The 18,795-nt window shown below is 40.9% G+C and overlaps 1 long non-coding RNA gene and 2 pseudogenes across 2 annotated transcripts; 1 reads left to right on the top strand and 2 right to left on the bottom strand.

Annotated features, from left to right (window-relative positions):
- Positions 1–4: 4 nt before the first annotated feature.
- On the top strand, positions 5–17,576 carry LOC142861117 (uncharacterized). Of its 2 annotated transcripts, none has more exons than XR_012912491.1 (3): positions 5–2,040; positions 2,797–2,824; positions 15,573–17,576. It is a non-coding gene; the product is annotated as an uncharacterized LOC142861117 (long non-coding RNA). The 2 variants fall into 2 exon arrangements; XR_012912490.1 differs by having other exon boundaries at positions 14,945–17,576.
- Positions 11,809–12,731, bottom strand: LOC105862627 (band 4.1-like protein 2 pseudogene; annotated as a pseudogene).
- Positions 12,728–14,546, bottom strand: LOC142861008 (band 4.1-like protein 2 pseudogene; annotated as a pseudogene).
- Positions 17,577–18,795: the final 1,219 nt, after the last annotated feature.

The following is an 18,795-nucleotide window of genomic DNA, read 5'->3' as shown; positions in this document are numbered from 1 at the left end:
CCGTGATTGGGTCCGCACCGCAGTCTCTTCTGGGAAATGTAGTCTCTAGAGGTAAAGGCTGCAGCGAGTGTCTCGCGATGATTGAGGGGGCGGGGTGTGTTGCTCAGGCGCGTGCGTAAGTGCACGGACCGGCGGCGAACGGTCGTTCGAGCCCTGGGGTCGCCACGGCTAGGTGTGAGGCTGTTGGAGGGCGGTCGGCGTGGGAGTTTCTGCGTGTGGTTGTAAGTGAGGGAGTGAGCAAGTGACTTCCGCTGTGTGCGCGGTGATTGTTGCGACGGTGCGCGGCGTCTAGATCTGACCCGGCGTGGGTCGTTGAGTGTGTGCGACTGGGGCCGTGTAGCCGGATACACACCACGTGAGGAACTTTGTTGTCCACAAACCACCATTTCCGCCGAGCGGTCATTTTACCAGAATATTCGGCAGCCTAAGAGTTTGGTGACTAACTTTAAACGTGTGTCTATAGTGAAATAATTGTGGATTGTGAAGGACAATGCAAGGAGACGTCAGAGTTTCCTGTTACGGGCAGCATCTCTCAGCCAGACCGCCACAGGTGGTTGATCATTCTCTTCTGCTGCTAGGCGACTTTGGTGTGGGAAAGCGTGAGAAGCCCTGGACTTCACACATCCTGCGGCAGCATGTTCCAGTACGGTCGGGAGTCCCCTGTTCCAGATGCTGATCAGGCCCTGCTGTGCCCTGTCTCTGAATGAGGAAACCTTCCCTGTCCAGGGTGGTGAAGCTTTTCCTTCTTTCTTTTTTCCCTTCTTTTTCTTAGAGACGGGGTCTTGCTATGTCTCTCAGGCTGGAGTGGAGCACACCAGTGCGACCTAAGCCCACTGCAGCCTCGAAACTCCTGCGCTCAAACGATCCTCCCACCTCAGCTTCCCAAGTAGGCAGACCTATAGGGCATGCCACCATGCCCATTTTTTGAAAAGAATTTTCTGGAGACCTATCTTGCTATGTTGCCCAGGTTGGTGGAACTCCTGGCCTCAAGTGATACTCCCAGATTGGCCTCCTTAGTGCTGGGATTACAGGCATGAGCCACTGTGTAGGCAGCAGTTTTCGGCCAGGCCCAGAGTCTAGAGCTACTCTCTTTTGATTTGATCCTGTTTCCCTCAGACCTTGTGACCTCTATGGTGTAGTAGTTAAGAGTGTAGACTCTGGAGCCAGAATGCCAGAGCTCCAGTCTCAAGAGATGTGCGTCAGTTTCCACATTTGAAAATGGGGGCTGTACTCTAACTAAATAAGCTCATATATGTAAAATAATGCTACCACTACTGCTTCTGATAAGGATGATGGTGGAAATGAAGCCAATACTTTCTCAAAAGATGCTTTTTCCAAGAAATCCACCACATTGCCTCTTTACACATTCTTCAGGAGAAGGTAGAGGCAGCATTTCCCTTGCAGACACAGTGATGTGGTGGAAAGCATGCATTTTAGAGTCAGACTGGATTCAAAATTCCAACTCAGACATTTACTATTTTCTTAATGCTTCAGTTTTCTTTATCTGTAAAGAAAGAATTTAATGCTGGGCTTGCAGCTTTGTGCTTAGGGTCAAATGAAATCATGTAATGAAAGCAAAATTCAGAGCTTAGTTATTACTGATATTGAGATAACTTAAGCAAGATTGGTTGAATTTCACACTTGTGAACCTGCAGTTGAAGGAGACAGTTGTCAGTTTATCCTTCATCACCTTATTCATGGTTCAACACCGTGTTGTGAGTTCAAGAACAGAAAGTAGCTACAAAAAGTAAATGATCTTTTCTACTTGAAAATGGGGAAATTGAGACGCATCTTTGAGACTGGAGCTCTGATTCTGGGAAGGGATCAGTGGCTCTAGTTTCCCTCTAACATCCCTCTGTCTATCTGTGTGTGTATGTACACGTATGAATGTTGCTTATGGATGAAAGGAAGGAAGAAGACAAAGATGGTGCAAAGCCAGCCTTCTCTCAGGGTAACTTTCTTCTATACCATTTCTACTTTCTCAGAATCCTTAATCTGCCAAAGAGAAATTTAGAAGATGATGAAATGGCCACTTCATTTGTAAGTGTTTTGAATGTAAAAATGTACATTTTGAATATAAAAGAAAATTTCTCTTCCTCAGTTGAAGAAAAGTTTCCATTTAACAAATTATTTTTTAATCTGATTATAAAGAATATATGGTGATTGTAAAAAAAATTACAAAGTACTTATAACAAAGAATTAATTAAATGTTATTCATAATCCCACAATCCAGAAATAATTAGTTGAAATTTAAGGTTATAATTTTCCGAACTTATTCATTTATATCTGCCCTTCTGTTTTATTTTTCTGTCTTTATATTATACTTTCAAAAGGAGTACCTGCCACATACTTTTGCTACCTGAAATTGATCATGACTGTATTTATAATCACATTTTTGATCACAGAGTATTCCATTTTATTGCTTTTCCATAATTTAACAAATCTGGTATTATTTAACTCAAGATCCTGAACACTGGATAAAAGCATGGTCATATACATTAAGTATTTCAGTTGTCTTAACTAACTCCACAAATCCCCCAGAGCATGTGAAGGCCTGATCTCTTGGTAAATAACTTTATTTCTTGGCCTATTTTTTTGTATATTTATTTTAGCATATTATGGGGGTACAAGTGTTAAGGTTACATATATTGCCCGTACCCCTCCGCCCTCGAGTAAGAGCTTCAAGCATGTCCATCTCCCAAATGTTGCATATCTTACTCGTTGTGGCTGTATGTACCCATCCTCTCCTCCCCCCCACACACACCCAATAAATGTTACTTCTATATGTCCACTTAGGTGCTGATCCGTTAATACCAATTTGCTGGTGAGTACATGTGGTGCTTGTTTTTCCATTCTTGAGATACTTCACTTAGTAGAATGGGTTCCAGCTGTATCCAGGAATATACAAGAGGTGCTATATCACCATTGTGTCTTAAAGCTGAGTAGTATTCCATGGTATACATATACCACATTTTATTAATCCACTCATGAATTGATGGGCACTTGGGTTGTTTCCACAGCTTTGCAATTGTGAATTGTGCTGCTATAAACATTATGGTGCATGTGTCTTTTTCATAAAGTGACTTTTGATCTTTTGGGTAGATGCCCACTAGTGGAATTGCTGGATCAAATGGTAGATCTACTTGTATCACTTTGAGGTATCTTCATATTGGTATCTACAGAGGATGAACTAGTTTGCAGTCCCACCAGCAGTGTAGGAGTGTTCCTCTCTCTCAGCATCCACGCCAGCATTTGGTGTTTGGAGACTTTTTGATAAAGGCCATTCTTACTGGAGTTCAGTGATATCTCATTGTGGTTTTGATTTGCATTTCCCTGATGATTAGAGATGTTGAACATTTTTTCATATGTTTGTTGGCCATTATTCTGTCTTCTTTTGAGAAGTTTCTGTTCATGTCCTTTGCCCATTTTTTGATGGGGTTTGATATTTTCTTGCTGATTTTCCTGAGTTCTAAATAGATTCTAGTTATCAGCCCTTTATTGGATGTGTAGCTTGCGAAAATTTTCTCCCATTCTGTGGGTTGTCTGTTTGCTCTCTTGACAGTTTCTTTAGCTGTGCAGAAGCTTTTTAATTTCATCAAGTCCCATTTGTTTATTTTTGTTGCTGTTGTGACTGCCTTTAGGATCTTCTTCATAAATTCTTTGCCAATGTCTAGAAGAGTGTTTCCAACATTTTCCTCTAGCATTCTAATAGTTTCACACCTAAAGTTCAAGTCTGTTACCCAGCGTGAGTTGATTTTTGTGAGGAGGTGAAAGGTGTGGGTCTTGTTTCAGTCTTCGGCATGTGGCTATCCAGTTTTCCCAGCACCATTTATTGAATAAGGATTCTTTTCCCCAGTGTATGTTTTTGTCTGCTGTGTCAAAGATTACTTGGCTATATGAGGATGGTTTTATATCTGGGTTCTCTGTTCTGTTCCACTGGTCAATATCCCTGTTCTTGTGCCAGTAAAAAGCTGTTTTAATGACTATAGCCTTGTAGTATAGTTTGAAATCTGGTAATTTGATACCTCCTATTTTGTTTTTATTGCCTGGGATTGATTTTGCTATAGGGGGTCTTCTCTGGTTCCATACGAAGCGTAAAATTATTTTTTCTATATCTGAAAAATGATGATGGTTATTTTGATAGCGATTGCATTGACTCTGTAGGTCACTTTGGGTAGTATACAGATTTTAACAATGTTGATTATGCCAACCAATGAACATGGTATTTTCTTCCATCTGTTTACGTCCTCTGCTATTTCCTTCTTCATTGTTTCATAGTTCTCCCTGTAGAGGTCTGTTACCTCCTTAGTTAAATATATTCCAAGGTACTTTATTTTCTTTGTTGCTATTTTGAGGGGAATTTAGTCTTTGATTTGGTTCTCACTTTTACGGTTGTTGGCGTATATGAATGCCTCTGATTTCTGTGCATTGATTTTGTATCCTGAGACTTTACCAAATTCATTTATCAGTTCAAGGAGTCCCTTGGTTGAATCCTTGGGGTTTTCTAGGTATAATATCATGCCATGAGCAAAGAGTGAGAGTTTGATCTCTTCTGCTCCCATTTAGACACCCTTAATTCTGCTCTCTTGTCTGATTGCTGTAGCGAGGACTTCCAGCACTATGTTGAACAGAAGTGGAGATAGTGGGCAACCTTGTCTGGTTCCAGTTCTAAGCGGGAATGCTTTCAATTTTTCCCCATTCAGTATGATATTGCCTGTTGGTTTGTCATATATGGCTTGTATCATTTTTAGGTAAGCCCCGTCTATGCCTATTTTGTTGAGCGTTCTTATCATAAAAGGGTGTTGAATTTTGTCAGATGCTTTCTCTGCATCTATTGAGAGGATCATATGGTGTTTGTTTTTGCTTCTCTTTATATGGTGAATTACATTTATAGATTTGCGTATGTTGAACCATCCCTGCATCCCTGGGAGGAAGCCCACTGGGTTGTGATGAATTATTTTCTTAACAAGCACCTGGATTCGATTGGCTAGGATTTTGTTGAGAATTTTTGCATCTATATTCATAAGGGATATTGGTCTATAGTTTTCTTTTTTTGTTGCATCCTTACCTGGTTTTGGTATCAGGGTTATGTTTGCTTCATAAAATGTGTTGGGGAGCATTCCGTCTTTCTCGATGTTGTGGAATAATTCCTGCAGGATAGGCACCAGTTATTCTTTGTAGGTGTGGTAAAATTCAGGTGTGAAACCATCTTGTCCAGGACTTTTCTTTTTAGGAAGGTTTTTTATTGCTGTTTCAATTTCAGTATTTGATATTGGTCTGCTCAGGAATTCTATTTCTTCCTGGTTGAGCCTAGGGAGGCTGTGTGTTTCTAAGAAATTGTCCATTTCCTCCACATTTTCCAGAGGTTTTTGTAGTATTCATAAATTATATCTTGTATCTCCATGGCATCAGTTGTAATTTCTCCTTTATTGTTCCTGATGGAGCATATTAGAGATTTTTCTACTTTTCGTTAGTCTAGCCAATGGTGTGTCGATTTTGTTTATTTTTTCAAATAACCAACTTTTTGTTTTATCAATCTTCCGTATAGTTTCCCTGTTGTCAATTTTGTTTAGTTCTGATTTGATCTTAATGATTTCACTTCTTCTGCTGGGTTTGGGGTTGGTCTGTTCTTCTTTTTCCAGTTCTTTGAGACGATTCATTAGGTTGTCTATTTGTGATCTTTTCGACTTTTGGATATAGGCATTTATGGAAATGAACTTTCCTCTCAGGACTGCTTTAACTGTGTCCTACAGCTTTTGGTAACTTGTGTCACCTTTGTCTTTAGGTCAAAGAATCTTTTGATTTCCATCTTGATTTCCTCGTTTATGAAATGATCATTTAGCAGAAGGTTGTTTAGTTTCCATGACTTTGTGTAGACATGAGGACTCTGTTAGGATTGATTTCTACATTTATTCTTTTGTGGTCTGCAAAGATACATGGTATAATTTCTGTTTTTTTAAGTTGTTTGAGACGTGCTTTGTGTCCTAGGATATGGTCAATCTTAGAGAATGACCCATGAGCTGATGAGAAGAACGTATATTCAGTGGTTTTGGGGTAGAATGTCCTGTAAATGTCAGTCAGTCCCATTTGTTCTAGGGTTCTGTTTAAGTCCATTATTTCTTTCTTGATTTTCTGTTTGGAGGATCTGTCCTGTGCTGTCAGTGGGGTGTTAAAATCTCCGACTATTATGGTGTTGTTGTTTATCCATTTGTTTAGATCCAGTAGAGTTTGATTTATGAATCTGGGTGTACCAAGGTTGGGTGCATATATATTTAGAATTGTTATGTCTTCTTGTTGAACTGTACCCTTCACCATTATATATACTGACCACCTTTGTTTTTTATTACTTTTGTTGATTTGAAAACTAAGTTATCTGTAATCAGCACCACCACGCGAGCTTTCTTTTGGCTTCTGTTTGCTTGAAATATTGTTGTATACCCTTTTACCTTTAGTCTAATTGCATCCTTGCAGGTTAGATGTGTTTCCTGAAAGCAGCAGATACTGGGATTGTGTTTTTTATCCTTTCTGCCAGCCTATGTCTCTTGAGTGGGGAGTTCAAGCCATTCACGTTTATTGAGATAACTGATAGGTGGGGCAGATTTCTGTTCATTATGTTGGGTTGAACTTTGTTGCTTTGTTTTCTCTCTTGAGCCATTGTGGTATCTGGGCTTTCATCTTTAGCTTTGAGTAGATTTACACTGGTGAGTGTTTATTGTGCTGATCCGTGGTTAACACTGTTTCGAGTATTTCTTGAAGGGCTGATCTTGTCTTGGTGAATTCCCTCAGTCTTTGCTTATCTGAGAATGTCTTGATTTCTCCTTCATATACAAAACTTAGTTTTGCAGGGAATAAATTATAGGCTGAGCATTGTTCTGTTTCAGAAGAGTGAGAATGGGGCCCCAGTCTCTCCTTGCTTGGAAAATTTCTGTAGAAAAGTCTGGTGTTACTCGAATTGGCTTTCCCTTGTATGCTACTTGCTTCTTTCTTCTTACAGCTCTTGGAAGGGCCTCTTTAGTTGATATTTTGGTCAGTCTGATGACTGCGTGTCTTGACGTCTTCCTGTTTGCATTGAATCTCTCAGCGGTCCTCTGAGCTTCTTGAACTTGTATCTGGAGATTTTTAGCAAGGTCTGGAAAATTTTCCTGTATTATATCTTGAAATAGCTTGTCTAACCCTTGAGTGTTGTCTCCTTCCCCTTCTGGTAACCCTATGACCCTCACATTAGGTTTCTTCACATAATCCCACATCTCTTGTAGGGTTTGCTCTTTTCTCTTGTTTCTCTGCCCTATCTCTCTGACTGATTTATTTAATTGGAAGATGTTATTTTCAATCTCTGAGATTTTTTCTTCTGTTTGATCTACCCTGTTCTTGAGGCTTTCCGCTGTTTTTTGTAATTCCCTGAATTGATTCTTCATTTCCAGGAGTTTAGTTAAACTTTTCTTCATTGTATTGATTTCTTTAGTGAATTTTTTTTCCAGATCCTGGAGGCTTTTTGTGGTTTCTTTGTGTTGGTTATCACGTTCTTGCAGGTCATTGAATTTTCTGATGATCCACATTCGGAATTCCTCTTCTGTCATTTTGGTTGCCTGATTTTGGTTGGTGTCCGTTTCTAAGGGGCTGGTGCTCCTCTTTAGGGGTGTGGTTTCCATTTGGTTTTTCATATTTCCAGAGTTCTTTTGCTGATTTCTTCCCATGTCGATCGGTTGTTGTTTCTTTCCTTTAGGTTTTCGTTTGTGTATTCACACGCCTTGTTTAGTTTCTGAGCTGGTAGCTGGTGTCTGTGGGTGAGATTCGACTACCCCCACTTGCTGGTGGTGGCCATCTCTGGGCTGGTGTCTGCAGGTTTCTCCACCCGCTGGGGATCCCACCAGCAGTCCGAAATGCAAGGGAGGGGAAACTTGACCTCTCCACCTATCCTTGCTGCTGGTCTCCAGGCTGCTCTGAAGGTCTCTGCTTCTATTTCTTGGCCTATTGACATTCAAGAATGTGGCCTTTATTTCTCTAAGAAAGAATGGGGTTGGTTGAAGCCAGCATAGAAGGAAGTGTATTAGGATGTGATATTGGAAACCTACAGGAATTTGGCTCACTGGATGCAGGCATCTTAACACATTGGTTGAAAATATAATTACTGTCCAGGAATGATTTAATTTCTTAATGGTAAAATTTCAAGGGGCTCCTGAGGTGTTATGCCTCCTGGTCACAAAGAAATATTTGAGATTTGAGGCTGGTACTAGGCAGCTCCATTGACCTTTATCTGAAACTATATCTTCCCCTTTCTCCAGATGACTATCCTCTGGTTATGCAGTGGTTTCTCTTCCCTAATGACTAAGGGGCAGGGTTTCAACCCTTAAACAAAGTTTCTTATTTGCTCTTTACATTTCTAAATCATTTGTGAATTAATATATTAGAATATGAGAAACAGCCCTAGGTGATAGAAATGAAGTGACAATTTGGTGCTGTGGTGAGAGGTCCATATTAAAAGGAAGGCTTTGCATGGGAAATCTTGTTTTCCCTGAGGAGCTACAACCTTGTTCTCATGGAGAAGAAAATAATTAGTAATGCCACAGGATTCATAGAGTTAGAGGAAAATGACAACCTAGAAAAGGCATTTTTAGTTAGGAATAGGAATCTTAAGTTTCAGTAGAACAGGATGAACAGAAATCAGTTTGATGGAGGCTCAAGTGGAAGGATTTCTTCCTCTGAGATACAAGAAAAGAAAATTCCATTTATAAAAAAAGTTATAAAAGCAACATAATCACATGTATGTTGTTTAGCAATAAGAAAATAAATTATTCAATAAATAGACTAAAAGTGTCTGAGATACTGATTTATATATTTTTACTAGAATATGTTAACACATTTAAGTATTTCTAATCATAGCGTAAATCAAATTTTGTTCCGGCCAGGCATGGTGGTTCACACCTGTAATCCAGCACTTCGGGAGGCTGAAGCAGGAGAATTGCTTGAGACCATCTGTATAAAGAAGTTGGCTGGGCCGGGTGTGGTGGCTCACGCCTGTAATCCTAGCACTCTGGGAGGCCAAGGGGGGTGGATCGTTTGAGCTTAGGAGTTCAAAACCAGCCTGAGCAAGAGCAAGACCCTGTCTTTACTGAAAATAGAAAGAAATTAATCAGCCAACTACAAATATATGGGAAAAAATTAGCCGGGCATGATGACACATGCCTGTAGTCCCAGGTGCTCGAGAGGCTGAGGCAGGAGGATTGCTTGAGCCCAGGAGTTTGAGGTTGCTGTGAGCTAGGCTGATGCCACCGCACTCTTGCCCTGGCAACAGAGTGAGACTGTCTCAAAAAAAATAAATAAATAAAAAGAAGTTGGCTGGTGTTTGCCTTCAGTTTCTGGGAATTATTGTCTAAACTGGTGGGATTTCCTGAGTAGTAGGAGTGTCTGTTATTCATGGGACCAGGCTTGATAGTTCATGCTAACAAGGTGATTCATGGTAGACCCCTAGCTAGTTTATGTTAACAAGGAATTCCAACTACTAAATGTAGACGGAATTATAGAGTAAAAAAAAAAAAAATAACTATCTTTCAACCATCATGGTTGTAATTGATTCAGGCAGAAGAAATCTCCTTGATTCTAAAACTATTGGTGAAGACTGACGGTGAACAGGATATCTTTGTAGCCTCAAATTATCTCCCCACAGGTAACTTACTAGTTACAAAGACAAAAATGGTCACTTTAGAGTGATGAAGCCCAGAAGAATAACACCCTAAAGGATCACAGTAAACATCACTGATTGTACAAACACATCACGTGTCTTTGGGTGTAATACGTTGGGATGGATACAGCATTTCTGTGTCGTATTCCTGCCAAAGATATATAACCTGACAATATTCATTAGGTTACCTTAAGCTTTTAAAGGGATATTCTACAAAACGATCAACCTGTACTCTTTTAAAATGTCACTGCTAATCAAAATAAAGGTCTAATCTGATTTAGATTAAAGAAGACTAAATGCAATACACTCTCCTGGACTTGATCCTGAATCAGGAAAAAAATGTGTTACAACAGACATTATTGGGATAAGTGGCAAGAAAGGTGGAATATGGATTATATATTAGATAACAATATTATTATATCAGGGAATTTGATAGTTGTACTGTGGTTATGTTCAGGAAATTTACACTGAGGTATTTAGGGGTGTAGAGTCATAGTGTCTAACAGCTTGCTCTCAAGTGGTTCTGCAGAAATAATGGTGATAAGCTTATATAGAGTGTGATAAAGAAAATATGGCAAAATGTTAACATTTGGTGATTAGGAGAAAGATATATGAGAGGTCTTTGTATTATTCTTGCAACATTCCTGAAATTTAAAATTATTTTAAAATAAAAAGATAAAAAGGAAAGAAAGAAAACAAAATTCATTAATATGTCCAAAATTAAAATTTTGATCTTCTTGTCTCAACATTATACCCAAAGCCTTCCCATGTCAGCTGATGACTACTTCCTTCCAGGTGCTTGGCTTTGTGACACATCTCATGTGCAATGAGGACATCTTGTCGTCTCTTCCCTCAAAGTATATACGGAATCTGACTACTTCCTGCTACTTCCAGTGCTACCAGTTTGCTATAAGCCACTGTAATCTCTCACCTGAATTAATGCAATAGCATTTTAATGGATTTCCTTCCTCTACCCTTGTTCTTCTATAGTCTATATTCAAGAAAGCAGAGTGGTTCCTTTAAAATATAGAATGTAGTACTCTTCTACATAAAACTCAGGCCTCTCCAAGTGCTTGCATCATGTGACACCATTGAACATCATTGCTACTCCTTGAAAAACACATGATGCTTACTCATGCTTTACCACGCAATGATATCCAAACACATTCCCCCTCTTTTTATCATTCTCTCCATTTTTCATGCTATTCATTACGTTCTGATAAGGAAACTGCATCTGGATTAGAAATGGAAAATCTTGCATGGAGAAACAAATGGAAGTTAGTTGGGGCCATCTATCAGTTTATACCTCCCAATTTTTACTCATCAAGAGACCTGGGAGGTTGGAGGAAGGAGTGAAAGTCAACCAAGACAATGAAGATAGTGTGTGACTAGGCTGTTCATAGTTACAAAGTATAAATCTAGACAGTAAAAGGGAATATCTATATAATGGCTTCATATGTAATCATGAGATTTAAACTATAGAAGTTAATCTAATGGCAGAAATTTCTTTAGTTAGAATTACATAAAAAACAGGTTGCTAAAGAGTATGCTGTATATGATGGCATTTTTTAAAGGGAATATTAAAAGGCATATAATATTTAAAGGGAATATTAAAAGGCATATAAATACAGTTATAGGCATGTGAATACAAAAAAATTGATAGTTTTCCCCCAAAAATGTTAACTGTAGTTATCTCTGGGTTGTAGGATTTAATTAATTTTTATGAGTGTCCTAATTTTTGAACAATTAAGTATTTGGAAGGGCTAAAAATTTCTATGTAATTTATTAAATAGGCTGGGCACAGTGGCTCACTCCTGTAATCCTAGCACTCTAGGAGGCCAAGGCAGGTGGATTGTTTGAACTCAGGAGTTCGAGACCAGCCTGAGCAAGAGCAAGACCCCGTCTCTACTAAAAATAGAAAGAAATTACTTGAATAGCTAAAAATATATAGAAAAAATTAGCTTGGCATGGTGATGCATGCCTGTAGTCCCAGTTACTCGGGAGGCTGAGGCAGCAGGATTGCTTGAGCCCAGGATTTTGAGATTGTTATGAGCTAGGCTGACACCATGGCACTCTAACCCGGGCAACAGAGTGAGACTGTCTAAAAAAAAAAAAAAATTCTATGTAATTTATTGAATAAACATAGTTCTCCAAATAACAGGCAGGAGACTCACATTTCTCACTTGTCTCCTGCCATTCCCATCCTGTACCACAGCAATGCTGACAACTCAGGGCCATATGCTGAAATCTCCCCAGCAGAGACAGGAGAATCCTTCATAAGACTGTGGTCCACAGCACCAATTGGAGCTCCATCAAGACTCCTGGAGACCTGTTTACTAGACGCATGCTCAAAGTGTGGTGCTGGCCTATCTGTGAGGGTGCTTGCCTGGTGAGTCTGTGCTTGGGTGCGGCCGCTGTAGCAGAATTTGGACCCCAAGGTCAGGAACTTGGCCTTTGGTTGGCTGTTCAAGCCTGTAGAAGGTGACCTACACTTTCCATAGCCTTTTCGCTGCCCAGTGGTTGGCAGTTTGAATTCAGTGGTGCTCTCAAACTGTTCCATCTCTGTAGGCCTAAATCTACTGAGCTTATAGGAAATTTTCAAGATTTTTGTCCAAGCAAAATGATTGAGTCCCAGCCTGTCTTTGTAAATGAGGAAACTGTCAACACACATGCCCAGCTTGATGTCCACACCCTCACAGTCCTTGGCATCATGTAGGTCAACACCATACATGGCAAGTCCCTTTGCTTCGTCTATGAACTAATAATCAGCTTGTGCTGTAGACAAACCGCTATGGTTTTTGTACTGCTCTGCCACCACCTCTTCCAGCTCTTTAGTCTGGGGGCAAACAGGTATTCACTGAGGTCAACACTGCCATGAACTTCTTTTTCATAGTCTCCAAGTTCAGCCTGCAGTGTGTAGGATCCCAGGAGGGCATGAAACAATTGAGCAGGGCAGGTGGCCAGAAGAAATGTCCCACTGCAGCTGAAGGCACAACAAGTATCTGGTGATATTTTCAGTCAATTGAAAAGGATCAGGAGGATAAAACTTCATATCATGTTTCCCCGAAAATAAGACAGGGTCTCATATTTATTTTTCCTCAAGAAGACACGCTAGGGCTTATTTTCAGGGGATATATTATTTTTTTTAAGTACAGTACAACAATCTACATTTATTCAAATATAGTGAAGTCGTCTTTTTCTGGAACATCATCATAACTCTCCAAACCTCGAATTCCATCCTGAATTTCTTGCAACTCTATTTCATTTAGAACCATCGGCCCCAATCTCTCATGTCGAGCCATAGAGCTCTCATGGGGCAGATGAGAAGGGCTGCACCTCTTCTTTACTGCTCTTCGATAAAATGCATGGTTGTTCACTGTGTAGCCACGCCCACCACTAGGTCTTATTTTCGGGGTGGGGCTTACATTACTCAAATGCTTAGAAATCCTGCTAGGGCTTATTTTATCGGCAGGTCTTATTTTTGGGGAAACAGTAAAAGTGAACAGCCAGGGAAGATTAAGAGACAACTGCAAAATCTTCTCTGGCTGGTTACCTTTATTTATTTTGTGCATGTGGGAGTTTTTTCCCCTCTCAGGGTTTTCCTGAAACATAAGTCCAAAGCGATCCTTCTCGAGATTGAGGTGTTCACACACTTTGTCAAATAACATTTGTCCCTTATCAGCTGTATGTGGCAGTCACTGCTATATTCGGTGCCATCTAAGAGGATCACTTTACACTGGACAGTTTTGGTCTTCTTTGTGGCTTTTTAAGAGGCCTTCTCTGCATTTAGCTCATTGGTCTGTACTTTCTTGGTCTCTCATTTTGCTGCTGTTCCTTCTGATTTGTCTTTCTGTATTTCCTTTCCTCTCTCCTTACTTACTTACTAATTCAGCAGGTTGTCTCTCAGCTCTGCTCGCAGAAGGTTTTTCTTCTTTGACTTCAACCTTAATCTCCAGTTGGCTTCCTCTGAGCCACTTCTTCAGCATCACCCTTGGCCTGTCTCTTTTCTTCCGGAGGAGGTTCCTCTTTGTCTAAGGCCTGTTCTTCCACGACGGCATGGGTAGGCTCTTTCTTATCTCCTCCATCTTTGGCCACTAATAAGTGACTTTTGTTTCTTTAGCCATGGGGGTATGAACTGAGAAATACCCCTTCTCTTAGATGGCTCCTTCTGTCTCTTCTGGCATTGTACATTACTTTGGCTTTAAGCTGCAGAAGATGGCTGGGAACCTTTTTCCTCAGGATCAGATGGCTGATTCTGCTGGTTTGCTGCTACTTTAGATTGCTCCTTGATTACGTCTGCTAACTGGTCGGAGTCCTCCTTCACTTCAGATGCAGAGCCTTCTTTAGTAGTTATGGTTACAGCTTATGCAGGCCCAACATGTCATTGTAAGATGGAGAAGCATGTGGGCCCCAGAAAGTTGTCTGTTGCAATCGAAACCTCCAAAGCAGCCCTTCCTATGAAGTCACTCTCTACAGCTCCTTGTTCTGGAATTCCAGGCTGTCTCTCTAGTTGTGCTCTGGGGAATGGCAGAACCCAGCATGGAGAGAAGACTAGCTGGTCTTGATGCCCTGACCCAATGCTCCTGATGCTCTCCATGGAACTCCCTGCAGTTCTGCTGCCAAGAGATGGAGGGAGTGGGGTTGCAGAAGCAAATAGTGAGGGTGGCCGGCATGACCAGCAGTTTCCTGTCCATCCACTGGGGCTAAGTCCAGTAAGGAGCTTCTCCTTGCCTACCCCACCCCAGGTGGCCCAGGGGCTCAGCCCACACAACCTGACAGTGGGCATCTATGGAAAACCTGCCATTCGTTGCGCGCTGCTCAGCTGCGGTTCCCTCTCATGCGCCTGCTGAGTCCTTCCTTCTGCCATTGTGCCCAGGGCATTCTGAGGTGGCACCGGCCACAAGTGGCCCCAGCTACCACAAATGCAGCCACATAGATTTGCAAGGTGCAAAGCGAAGGCCACGTAGTCCGTAGAGGTAGCAGAGACATGGCGTTATCAGGTTGCACTCTAGGCATGAAAAATTGAGACCTTTTTTTGACAGTTGATATGGTTTGAGTATGTCCCCTCAAAAATTCAGGTGTTGAAACTTAATTGCCAATGTGACAGTATTAAGAGATGGGGCTTTTAAGAGGTGATTTGGTGATGAGGGCTCCTCCCCTTGTGAATGGGATTGGATTCCCTTATAAAAAGGCTTGATAGAGTTTGTCCCTTTCTGCCCTTCCACCTTCCACCACGTGAGGCCAGAGCATTCTTCTTTTCCAGAGGATGCAGTGTGTGAGGCACCATCTTGGAGGCAGAGACTGGACCTTCACCAGACAGTGAATCTGCCAGTGTTTGATCTTAGACTTCATAGCCTGCAGAAATGTGAGAAATAAATTTCTGTCCTTTGTAAATTTCCCAATCTTAGGTATTCTATTATAAAGGCAGAAAGTAGACTAAGGAAAGAGTCCTTCATAGAAAAAGATCAAGAACTGCATCAGAGGCCAGGCTTGGTGGCTCAAGCCTGTAATCCTAGCACTCTGGGGGGCCAAGGCAGGCGGATTGCTTGAGCTCAGGGGTTCGAGACCAGCCTGAGCAAGAGCGAGACCCCCTCTCTACTACAAATAGAAAGAAATTAGCTGGACAACTAAAAATATTTAGAAAAAAAATGAGGTGGGCATGGTGGCACATGCCTGTAGTCCCAGCTACTCGGGAGGCTGAGGCAGGAGGATCACTTGAGCCCAGGAGTTTGAGGTTGCTGTGAACTATGGTGATGCCACGGCACTCTAGCCAGGCAACAGAGTGAGACTCTGTCTCAAAATAAATAAATAAGTAAATAATAATTATAAAAAAGAACTGCATCAGTACTAAAGAGGCCATTTTTTTTTCCTTCCCATAACTTTCTCTTACTAGAAAGGGGCCAAATCCTGAGAAGAATGAGGAAAGAGAGAATCACCAAAGAGTTGTCTGGTTGGTAGCTTCCAGTATCACTCTATTGATTTGAAACCTCTTCTTTTCCTCACACACACCCTAGCAAAGGAATGTCCAAGGGAACCAGAATCTATCCACTGAGCCTGCCTTTCTTTCTGAGCTCCCAACAGGTGTGAGGAAGTGGAGGGCAACACTGAACCATGAGTTAGACCAAGTAGGATGAATTTGTGATTCTGTCTACCTGGAATTGCAGGTTCTTAAGATGTAAAATTCAATCTCTATGCTCACTTACTTCTTGGTTTAATACAGTAATCAGATCTTGTCTTTATTTAAAATGTTGATGTTTTCTTCCTCATGGATTTTTGGTATTAATTTTGATTTTAAGAATTTTTGCATTAAACTATTATATGTTTTGACTACTGTGTCATTGTAGTGCCTCATCCTAGTCCTGGCGCTGGCTTAAGCAAGTTTGAATGAAGGTGTAAGGAAGGAGGGAACGAAGAGAGAACAAATGTCATGTTCTATCTAATTGAACTCTCAGGATCCTGTCCCTTTGGTTTTAAAAAAAATTGTTTTCTTCTTTCCTCTTTAATTCTTCAGACTCCCTGGTCATTGAAAAAAATGTCTGATTTTGACATTTCCAAATCAATCTTATTAAAAGCTGTGCTTTGTTCTTCACATCTCCTAAACCTATAAGATAGGTATCATTTTCCTCATTTTGTATGAGGAAAATGAGATGGAAAGAGCTTAAATGACACACAGCTGGTGGAGTGGATGAATTGGTATTTCCACCAAACCAGACCTCAGAACCTGTGAGGAAAATGCTACCTCTGCCTTTGGAGTGGTGGGTGAGCTACTGTGGTGGAACCTTGGAGAAATCATGGTTGTAGACAGAAGATGTTTGCATCATGATGTCATAGAGGCCATGAGGCCCCATGGAAACAGAACCAAACAAAGAGCCCTGGACTCTGGGCTGGGACCCAGGAGAGATAGAGTGCAAGGGTGCCCCCGAGGAGGTCACTGGGCCATTCCGGTCTTGTGTTGGGGTGGACCTTTTCTGTCTGGAGGACATTTCCTAGAAATGAACACAAAGGATGGAATTAACATTGGGGCTTTGGTCAGTCCTATAGGTTGAGTCATCCAGGCCTTCGGTGACTTTGAGCATCCATCAGCTCAGTTATTTAGCTGGGAACAATTTTGGACCAGACCACAAAGCCATAACAAGGCTGGAGACGAGGACCCGAGGCCCCTGTGCAGGGACAGGTTGTCTGTAGGTGGCCTATATGACCAGAGCAGATGCAGAAACTCAGGTTTCAGGCAGGTGAACTAGGCTGCCTACTCTGCTTGATCAGAGCTGCTGGGCTTTGGACTTCATTTCCCAGAAGAGACAGCAGCCCTCGGCCAGTGATCTCCCCTCCACCGAATGCCTGCCTCAGGCCTGATCAAGGAACAAGACAGTACCAGAGGAGGAGGTGAGAAAGGGTTATATTCTGTATATATTTTAAAGGTAGAGCTGGCAGGATTTGCTGAATTCCTGGATGGGGTAGCAAGGAAAAGGAATCAAAGATGACTCTAGGGTATTTGGGGCTAAATAACTGGAAGAGGCCGGGCGCGGTGGCTCACGCCTGTAATCCTAGCACTTTGGGAGGCCGAGGCGGGCGGATCGCTCAAGGTCAGGAGTTCGAAACCAGCCTGAGCGAGACTCTGTCTCTACCAAAAATAGAAAGAAATTAATTGACCAAGTAAAATATATATATACAAAAAATTAGCCGGGCATGGTGGCGCATGCCTGTAGTCCCAGCTACTCGGGAGGCTGAGGCAGTAGGATCGCTGAGCCCAGGAGATTGAGGTTGCTGTGAGCCAGGCTGACGCCACGGCACTCACTCTAGCCTAGGCAACAAAGTGAGACTCTGTCTCAAAAAAAAAAAAAAAAAAAAATAACTGGAAGAGCAGGAACATTAACCAAGATAGGAAAGCCAAGAGGAATACAGTCATGTGCTGCATGATGATGTTTTAGTCAATGATGGACCACATATATGATAGTGGTCCCATGGGATTATAATGGGGCTGAAAAATCCCTATCCCCTTGTGATGTCATAGCCATCATAAAGTAGTACTGCAGCACATTACCTTTTCTATGTTTAGATATGTCTAGATTCACAAATACTTTACCATTGTGTTACTATTGCCTACAGTATTCAGGACAGTAACAAACTATACAGGTGTAGCCTAGGAGCTGTACCATATTGGCTGTACCATATAGCCTAGATGTAAAATAGGCTAGACCAACTAGGTCTGTGTAAGTGCACTCATGTTTGCACAGTGATGAAAACACCTAACACATTTCTCAGAACCTATCCCCATCTTTAAGCAATGAATGACTATACATCAAACAAAATTGACTATTTTGTTTGGAATGTGATAATTTAGAAATGTCTGTTAGACATACAAGTGGAAATACTGAGTATCCCGTCAGGGGAAATGTCTGGGCTAGAATCTCAAATTGAGTGTTTTTATCATATAGATCTTTTGTATTGCTCTCTTAATGTATCTAGACAAATCGGGCCTTTTTCCTTTATCCTGTTATATTTTGCTTAAAAGTTTTCCTACTCTTAAATTATAAATGTTTGCTTTTATTTTTCAGTAGAACTTTATTTTTTTTTTGAGACAAAGTCTTGCTCTGTCACCCTGGCTGGAGTGTAGTGGTATTAATCATAGCTCACTGCAGCCTCTAACTCCTGGGCTCAAGCAATCCTCTTGCCTCAGCCTCTTGAATGAGCTACCATACCCTGCTTTTCTGTAGAACCTTATGGGGAACTTTAAAAAATACATTTACTTCAACCTGTTTGGAATATCTTCTCTAAAGTGTGGTGAATGAATGCTAACTATAACATTTCTACTTTGAAGACTATTAAAGTTTTCTTCATGGCATATAAATGATTAATTGTTAATATTATATGGTTATTTTAAAAGAATGATTAAAATATTTCTTGTACTTAGTAGTTCTTTTTCATGTTTCTTAATTTTAATACTCCTATTATATGTTGGGACAATTGGATTTATGTTTTATTTTCCAATGTAGTCTCTCATAATTTCTTTCCTGTATTAGATACCTATTGTTGCATAACAAATGACACCAAAACATAATGGCTTACAACAACAACATTTATCATTTCTCACTGTCTGTGAGTTATTTGGGAGCAGC

This window comes from Microcebus murinus, chromosome 16, assembly GCF_040939455.1.
Source record: "Microcebus murinus isolate Inina chromosome 16, M.murinus_Inina_mat1.0, whole genome shotgun sequence".
Lineage (NCBI taxonomy): Eukaryota > Metazoa > Chordata > Mammalia > Primates > Cheirogaleidae > Microcebus > Microcebus murinus.
The sequence above is the reverse complement of the archived record's forward strand: the minus strand, read 5'-3'. Positions and strand labels throughout refer to the sequence as shown.